An 8621-nucleotide genomic window follows, 5' to 3' on the forward strand; every position below is an offset into this window, starting at 1 on the left:
TTTGCCTAACAAATAGCATTCCGTCACAGTTTCTTTCGTATCCATTGGTAATGGATGCCCTTTGGAAATCAATGTCAAATCCAGAGGAGCCAGGGAAACAAATTAGGATGGCTGGACCAGGCGATCAGGAGACATCCTAACCAGTCACTCTGCTCCTCTTGCTGAGGTGGAGCAGTGAGCGGCTCTACAATGAGTCGCTCCTAAATTCCTACCCTACCCCTAAAGGACAGTCCAACAATTTTAATTTGAAACTTATGTCAGTTACCGTATTTTCTGGACTATAAGCCGCTACTTTTTTCATAGGTTTTGAACCGTGGCTTATACAAAGGTGCGGCTATTCTGTGGATTTTTCTTCCACCGCTAGGGGGAGTGCTAACCGGAATTAGAATCAAAACTAAGACAAAATAAATGCAAAGAAGAATACGCTACTTCTTCTTTAGCAGATAGAAGTAGGTAGAAGCAGATTTCAAACAGATAGATGGATAAATAAATACCGGTTATTTTCTCTTGGTTCTGTCCAGTTTTAATCAGCAAAGTTGCTGCCGTGTTAAAAGACACTGTTAGGAAAGGATCTATTTAGGTACAAACATGTACATCATTTACAGTTCAAAATCCTTCTGTACATGTAGTAAATATCTAATCTAACAACATAAATATCTGCGGCCTGCATATCTTTTTTTTATTATTTTTTAAAAAATAGAGCGGATGCGGCTTATATACAGGTGCGGCTTATAGTCCAGAAAATATGGTACATGTATTTGCAATCTTGTTTTTATACAGCGGAAAATAAAGAGCGCAACATCCGTCCTCCATCCTCCAGACAAGGGTTACCAGGCCCACGCTTTGGAGCCAGGCATGGAGGAGGGGCACACACCTGCTGGTGAACCTTCACTCGTGGTTTTAGCTCATTTCGAACAAGCCACATGGGTTACGCCTCCTGTGGGCACACCATAGCAAGTCGGGGCAGAGGCTATGGCTCGGTTGCAGTGCAGATTGGGAAGCAGCTGGAGTCCTGGGCCTGTGAGTGCTGACTCTGGGTTTCCGAAACTAGTTCTAAGGACATGGAATATCATCTAACTTTCAAACTTATTAGACATCATTGAACATTTAAAGTCATTCAAAATTACCAATAATTCTTCATTTTGAAGATTTTTCCATTGGAGGGTTTACTATCATAAACATAACTGGATCTCATCTGGCCAGATAATTGTTGCTGATTTTGTCTTCAAGAAAAAATGTAGGAAACTATACACATTTGGTCCAAGGAGCTGTGAGGAATACAGAGGAAGCCAAGCCAGCACGTCCTTGTGGGTCCCATCTGGGTTACAAGTGGACGAGGGCTTGAAATGAACAAATGACATGGGTCCCATATGGGCTCCAAATAAGCCAAATAAGGGATACGAGGGGGCTAAATGGGCAATGTGCTAAGGAGGGGGCAAATTGTGTGTTTCTTATAGTTGCCAGTAAACTAATTAACCACCCTGAGTCCATATATATGGGCAAACACAGGCCAAACCTACATTTTTTAAACCATTTTTCCATGTCTTGATGTAGCAAATTATAATTATTACCATTATTACCGTGAACAGCACGATTATTACCATTATTACAACGGCATTGTAGTTAAGGATATCTAATGACAGTAATGCTCAATTGTTGTCTGTTAGGTAGCCTCAAGAAATAGCAGCTTGTCAAGTCAGGATGTTTATTGTTCATGGCAGAGAGCCGTGTGCCACTTCAGTTGAGATTATACTGTTAAATATAACCCATCATAATAAAAAGGGCCAGACGGGTGAAGTTCAGTTCATTATTTGTGGCATTGACACCATGGCCAAGACTAAAAGTCTACTTGTATATGATGAGCAAACCGAACCTGTTATAAACATGAGGATGTTTGAGCCTAAGCTTATTTTCACAGGTTCTTCTGAAGCTTATGCTCAACTTCTCAACCAAAATGTAATCAAAATTAGCCTTGAAGTGTTTGTGGAATCCATTTTCCATTTGACTGAATACAGACAAACAATACCTCTCATGAGATGAACCAATGATAAATAAAATTAAAATTTTAAAAACATAATTTAGTAGCAAAAAGACTGTTCTTTATTGCATTCAGGTTTTGTGTGCAGGGACAGTGGAAGACACATTAATAAGTATCAATCACATTCTGCTCTGTTTAATTACTTAAACAAAAAGTTCAAACATTGAAAGAAGTCACTTGTCCTTGGCTGTGAAAACCATCTTCGTTACACGATTTCTCTTCCCTTTTTTTTTGTCATATCTTAGTCCCGCTCTGTTCTTTCTGTTCTCCAGATAACGTTCAGTCAATTTTCTGATCCAGTATCCAACATATATCACACTTCTGCTTGATAATATGTGAAAGGTTTTCATTTGAGCCATTTATTAGCTTCTTCACAAAAACAATGGAGCGTCCGCCCGCTTAGTTTTCCTTCCTGTGACAGATTTCATCCTTTGCATATCCATCTTTCTCACCAGCTTGGCCCACGTTTCTTCTGAAATCAAAAAGAAAAGGTCAGAGCGTTCTTTACATAGTGACAGCAGATGAATCATTTGAATCTGTTTTGACTTTCGGCAATATATCTCACACACGGTTGCTCAGTTTTTATTACAGGAAAAAACCGCAAGAGAGAAACTCCGGTCAGGTTTGTTGCTGTTAATTGTGTTTAACAAGTAGATAAATAGAACTGAGTGCAGTCATTCTTTCTAATATACCGGGTCTAAGTATAGTTTCAGTTTGTTCGCCACTGAATTTATCTTCATTTTGGCTCATCTGAAAGCAGATGGCCACCAATATATCCCATAACAGAACGCCAATGCAAGTTTGAGCCTCAATGAAGCACAATTGGCACTTTATTTTTCAAACTTTATAAAATAATATGAGTATGTATCCAATACAAATATTAGTGAAGGAGTCAAAAATGGTGTCCAAACATTACCTTGCCCTTGGTGTTGGGACTGTTGTCTTTGTTAAATGAATAGATACTTTTTTGTACCTCCTTATATTGTTTTGCTTTGCAGTAGAAGTTCTCTGTGTTTGGATCCCTCATGCATTGCAATATTTATATTTGAGAACAAAAAGAGTTTTTCCTCAAGAGAGGCAACTAATACGAATTTGATTTCGAATGCTGCTGCTTTGTTTTACATTTATGCAGAAGGTTACAGGTAGAAACATCGCATACCTGACTCGTCAATGAGCTTCCAGAGATTGTGATCGACAGCTGAATATTTTTCTTGTTGCTAAAATACATTGGGAGTCAGGGAAGCATAAACTGAAATCTAGCTGCCTTTGGCTTGTACTGTTTTCCTGAATGTGTTCATTTGAAACCTGTTTCTTTTTTTATATATAATGTGCAAATGCAAAACCTTGTCTGCTGCAGCTTTGGAAAATGTGATTGATGTCAGCTCTCATATGTCCAAACTAGCTGTGAAATTAGAGCGTATTCCTACAAAAATAAAATAAAAATGTTGGGACACTGTCTGAAATATAAATAAAAACAGAATGCACAGATTTGCCAATCTAATAAACCCACGTTTCATTCACAATAGAACATATAAAACATATCAAATACTGAAAGTGAGACATTTTATCATTTCATGAAAGATTTTAGCTTCGTTTGAAATTTTAATAGTTTCAACACATCTCAAAAAGTTGAGACAAAAGGCTAGAAAAGAAAGTGGCACTGAATTTAAACCCAGATTAGCAGTTTGCAGCTAACTATGTTAATGAGGAGTAGAGTTAGAAGTTCACTAATCTGCAAAATAAAAAACTGAAGTGATTTCCCAATAATGTTCCTCATAAAATTCCAAAGATGTTAAATACAGTATGTCATGCTATCTTATACGTACTACCAACAAGAGTCTGAGAATCTGGAGGAATTTCTGTGCAGGTGAATCTTGGCCAGAAATCAATATTGGATGAATGAGAAACATTGTCCTCTTCTCTGGGTCAAAGCTTCATTTTAAAGGATAAGTGTACAACTCTGCTGCTGCTGATGGTAGATTAATTGATATTTGAGTTTTGAAACGATGAGCAGTGTGTCCTCCAGAATAAATGAGAGGGGCCTATTTAACTGAACAAACTTGCTCCATATGACTGAGCAGGAAGGAAAAACATCGGTGCTGAGAGGTGTGTCCGGGTTTTACAGCAACATAATAGCTTCCAACCAGAAAACATCTTATTCAGGGGGAAGGTCTTTCAACAAGCAAGGTGATGCTAAACCATCTGCTGTCCCCATTACAAACACATGGCTTCAGAGGGGAAGTGATGGTCTGAACCATCTGCAGACATGAACCTGAAAGCATTTAGTCCACCATGAAAAAAAACATTAAAAAAAACCCAGATAAGAATGGATTAAGATCCCCTTTTAAAAGTCTTATCTCCACAGTCTCCAGATCTAAATGGACTATTGTTGAAGAAATGTTAAAAATAGAGGATGCTGGGGGTCGCTGGCCAACACCCTGAACAGGGAGACCCAGACTTCCCTCTACCCTGCCACTTCGCCTAGCTCATTGGTATCCCAAGGCGTTCCCAGACCAGTCAAGACGCATAGCCCTTCCAGTGAGTCCTGGGTCTTCCCTAAAGTCTCTTAGGACACCCTGCACAGGGACATTTTTTCAGCGTCTTGTATCCGTGATCTTCACTACCCACACCTCTTGACCATAGGTAAGGGTGGGAACGTAGACTGACTGGTAAATGGAGTCAGTTCAATTCAATTCAACTTTAATTTATACAGTGCCGAATCACAAAGGTAACATCAAGATTAAAATTCAACTCAGTCAAACTTTGCTCAGTTAATGCAAAGTCCATTAAAGAAACCAATAGACCGCAGCGAGGCTTGTCTTTGATACAAGCCCGAGCAAGCTCAAGGCAACTGGGGAACCTCAAAAGCTTCTGGCTAACTGGTAATCTTACAAATCCAGTCGAGGCATCTTGGCTGTTTTGAGCTGCTCGAGCCATGCTCAGAGGATGCAATTGGAACAGTTGTGTACTTGATAGCATCACAGCTCACCTAGCAGGCTAACATACGTATTTTCCGCACTATAAGGCGCACCTAAAAGCCTTCAATTTTCTAAAAAAACGGCAGTGCGTCTTATAATGCAGTGCGCCTTATATATGATCATTACTGTAATTTCTGATACTGTAGTCAGGGGGATTGTAGCTACTGTAGTTGGTGTCGCCGAAGTAACGGCGCTAAAAACGTCAGGAATCGTCACGGACGTTCAAGACAACAGCAGCGACGCTGACTCGCATAATGGCGACTTTGACGAGACGGAGCAAAGCTGGTTTTTATTTTGTTAATAAAGTTTGACATACGGTACTTTTTCTTCTTGTTTTTTTTTTGCATTTGCTGTAGGATTTTGTAGCATTTCCTGTAGCGCAGCTCCATCAGGTAGATGCTAACTCAACCCCAGCCACTATAGTACGGTATTTTACCATATATTTAGTGCGCCTTATAATGCGGAACATACGGTACTCAAACATCTACAGACCCGTTACACTCGACAGGAATGAAATCAGTAGAGCTGGCCCGTCTCTGGAAACAGGAATTGAACACTTGATAAACTGCAGCGTTAAAGCGTCACTTTCTGTGTGTTACGAGGTAATGTTAATGTGACCCAACATTGAGGAAATGATACCAGGAGAACAGACAGGTGAAGACAAGGAGGTGTTTATTCAGGTTTAGATACAACTTAACAAAGCCCAAAAGAACACCAAAATCCAAAGAGGACAACAAGAGCATAATGACTAACAGAAACAAAACACAGGCTTTCTCCCAGCCCGAAGCCACACACCACTGAGAGCTACTGCATGTTCCCACCCCAGCTACAGCTGGCCCACTGGCACCGGAGTGCGGTTCTCCTCCTGCTTTTCTAAAGCAGCCCAGCTGATTATCCCTAACCAGCCACAGCTGGGGCGGCTCACCTGCCGCAGCATCAACAAGCACAAACACACGGCCCAGGAGACGCAGCACTGCGCAAAAACTCTTACTTTCTATACACACAAATCAAAAAAGGTTGCAATGGTACATAGAAAAGTGAAGACAAATAAGGGATTTTTCTTTTTTTTATGTGACAGCAAATCAAATCAATTTCATTGATTTTTCTTTCTTAACAGTTATTTTTCAGGCTCGCATCTGCAATAATTTTAAACTGTGGCTAGTCTCATACTCACAAACCTCCTCCAATTAACCTAAAATACACATTATATTTACAAAGTCAGGGATCGTAATCAGACTTCTGGAGTAAATAAAAGGTTCAAATGAACGTGTGCAAGGTCAACTAATTAATCCATTAGCCTCTCTCTCATCTGTTTATTTAAAGATAACTAGGCTGAGGTGTCCAAGGGCAGACTGTTGGGGAAGTGTGTGAGAATTGTGTCATTTTTATGACCATTAAGAGGTGTTTCCAGTAACAGTTGCAGTTAAATGTTGTGTAGATAGCTGGGTGCTGAAGCCATTAGTAAGCAGGCATTTCTTCACACCCTCTGTCTCTCTCCATCACTCTTTGTCCTTGCGGTTGATTAGAATGCACCCCGGTTGTCTGTCTAGCTGCTCATTAATCACACTGCGAGAGACTGGGCCCCAGCACTAAATATACAGTTTGTCCTCATCTCAGCTTTCCACACAAAGTGCTTTTACAGCAGAAACCCGCAAAAGGTCATAAATGACTCATAAGCAGGCCTGGAAGAGGCGGCTTGCTCTTGTTATCGGAGCCCTGCCGATGCACGAGGTGGAAAGTGAGCACCTCCATTTGTGTAAAATGTTATACCTATTATAAATTAACTCTGAGACGGAAGGTTGCTTTGATAGAGGTGTTCTTTCTTTGCAGTGTTGTCATGGCTACAACAGTCATCCAACTCCTAAACTTTCACCAACCACTGCAGGTTTGGAAAGCAATTGCAAAAATGTGGCTTTAAATATATTTCTTTTAGATGAATCTTGCAGAAATAGGTACTAACAAATCTCACTATCAATGTACATACTGTACTAGAGTTTTTTCACTTTTATTTTGCATAACTTTAACTCTAGTTGCATGACTTTACTGTTGTTTTAATACATGTGAAATAATTGGGCCAGATTAAATCGGTTATCCGGTTGTATGTGATTAAGTCAAGCCATGTGTGAATAAAACGGTGGCTGATGAGAGAACTCCAGCATCCATATCATTTGCTTTCTTGTTTCTGTTTCAGAAGCTAATCTGAGTATAATTATATTTAAGTCTCATTAGTGTGAACTGGGTCCAAGCCTTGTTCGTGAACATGCTTGGCTTCCTTCTGTCGGTGATATTCAGCAGCTAAAAATGACTAAAATGAGTATTCTAGATCAGTAATTGCAACTTTAATTAAAATCCAGGGTGTGTGTTGTTTTTTTAACTATGCTATATAGACGGAGGAGACAAGAAGAAGGAGACTTTTCTGGGAGTTGAAGAGAAATAATATACAAGTATTCTTTTATCATTGAGTTTTGGCTCCTCCCAAACCACGCAAGTTGAAGAAGCAAGAGACAATGTTTAGAGTTAAAGAAAAAAAAAACACCAGTCATTGTCCACACACTTGAGTTTTGCTCTGAAAACATTGGTTTATTTTGTGTGCATGGTACAAATATTGTCATATTTAAACCTCCAGCTGCTTATATGTGGTACCACCATTGACCATAAAAGAACAATTCTGGGGAACTGGATCAAGCCAACCGTCTGAGAGTGAGGAGGTTCTGAAAGGTGATGGAGAACAATGAGATCCTTCAGATAAGACTTTGCTTGGCCAGTTAAAAGGGCTTTGTATGAGAGAAGAGGGATTTTAAATTATCTTCTAACAGGGCGCCAATGGAGAGCAGCTAACAAAGGAGACATGTGATCCCCCCCTTTGTGGCACTGTTTTGGATCAAGCGGAAGATTTTCAGGGAATTATTTGGACTTTAGAGTAGACCAATTTAGCTGCCTCTGGACAAAGCCAGGCTTTTGAGTTTTGGAGCTGAGCTTCCTCACCATTCTCAGGGTGTAATTTTATTCAGTGGACAGATAAGTCAGTGGTATGGATCTTCTCATCTAACTCTGCAAAAATGTTAAAATAAAGTTTCAACTTTTCTTTAAATTGCATCAAGAATTAAAGGAGCTTGAGGCAGGATTGAGGCAGGATTTATGAAAAAAATGCGTATACGTTTTAGGTTTTCTAGTAATAATGTCAGATGAAGCGTTCCAAACCAAAAAGAATGAGCCCTCTAGTGTATCTCTCCGTTGCCTTGAACAGGCTGTGTGCTGCAAAATGTGCTGCAGTGCTGGGGCTGAATTTCCCGCGCTGTCCTGCGGATGTGACGTCACATGACGCTGCATGCACGTTCTCCCCGTTCTCCCGTGCCGGCTTCACTGTTGGCTGCAGTACCCCCGACGGCCGTCGTGGCGAAGGGTGGCGCTAGAGAGTCTCATTTCTTAAAAGGAGCCTCATGCTCCTTTAAATGAAAAGTTTATATTGCTAAGTTATAAAATGAAGGTATCTGGGCTCGCGGTGGAGGTGTTGTCACCTACATGGGCCGTCCCCTGTTTGAAAACACTCTTGGAGAAAACAGAAGTCATAAATGATGCGAATGGACCTGCTGTAATGAGACCAG

The sequence above is a fragment of the Cololabis saira genome, chromosome 22 (assembly GCF_033807715.1).
Source record: "Cololabis saira isolate AMF1-May2022 chromosome 22, fColSai1.1, whole genome shotgun sequence".
Classification (NCBI taxonomy): Eukaryota; Metazoa; Chordata; class Actinopteri; order Beloniformes; family Belonidae; genus Cololabis; species Cololabis saira.